Here is a 1,391-nt window from a genome sequence, read left to right on the forward strand (position 1 = left end):
AATGCATTCAACATTAGAAGTAAACTTCAAAGTCATGACAGAGAGACTGACGTAGATATGATAATGCAGTGATAAATAAACAATAACATAACAACTTCAAGATACTTAGTCAAATAGGTGATACAACAAACCATCCTCTTTTACTCATATATATGTGCTACCTATAACAAAGCCATTTTCTTATATACACATAGTATACTTCTGATATACATATGTGATGTGTATACCCAGTGTATACCATGTGTATATTCCTATTCCTTTTCATTAACCTATACATATTATGTGTATATCCACACTCTATGTGTTCAACTTTAGGCCTTAAGATCATTTCATTCAATTAATTAATCCTTGTCCCTTAGAGCAGTGTTCAAGGACAAAACAACAACAACAACAACAACATACCCAATTGAATGGGGTCTGGGGAGGGTTAAGTGTACGCAGACCTTACCCCCACCTTGGAAGGTAGGGAGGCTGTTTCCGAAAGACCCTCGGCTCAAAAGAAAGCAAGGGAAAAAAGTCAGATACCGACAAGCAAATCAAAGCAATGCGAAAATGAGAAATAACAAGAGTAAAGAAGTCATGATAACAGCATGAAAAAACAAGACCCAACACATAAAAGCAGGGATCAAAGGGAAATAAAAAGTAGAGCAAAACTACGCCTACTAGTGCGACAGAAAAGCGAGACTACATACTAGCCTTCTATCCTAATTTGAGCCCTCCACAACCTCCTATCTAAGGTCATGTCCTCGGTAATCTGAAACTGCGCCATGTCCTGCCTAATCACCTCTCCCCAATATTTCTCTGGCCGTCCTCTACCTCTCCTAAAACTGTCCATAGCCAACCTCTCACGCCTTCGCACTGGGGCATCAATGTCTCTCCTATTCACATGCCCAAACCATCTCAGTCTCACTTCCCGCATCTTGTCCTCCACCGATGCTACTCCCACCTTGTCCCGGATGTCCTCATTCCTGATCCTATCTCTCCTAGTGTGCCCACACATCCACCGCAGCATTCTCATTTTCGTGACTTTCATCTTCTGCACATGAGAGTTCTTGAATGGCCAACAATCTGCCCCGTACAACAGATTCGGTCTAACCATCACTTTGTAGAACTTGCCCTTAAGTTTTAGTGGCACTTTCTTGTCACACAGCACTCCGGAACCGAGCCTCCATTTCAACCATCCTGCACCAATACGACGTGTGACATCATCGTCAATATCCCCATTTTCTTGTAAAATAGACCCAAGATACTTGAAACTTCCTTTCTTTTAAATAACTTGTGTACCAAGCTTTATTTCCACGTCAGCCTTCTGAGGTACGCCACTGAACCTGCACTCTAAGTAATCTGTCTTGGTCCTACTCAACTTGAATCCTTTAGACTCTAACGTCTGT

This window comes from Lycium barbarum, chromosome 5, assembly GCF_019175385.1.
Source record: "Lycium barbarum isolate Lr01 chromosome 5, ASM1917538v2, whole genome shotgun sequence".
In the NCBI taxonomy this organism is placed as follows: domain Eukaryota; kingdom Viridiplantae; phylum Streptophyta; class Magnoliopsida; order Solanales; family Solanaceae; genus Lycium; species Lycium barbarum.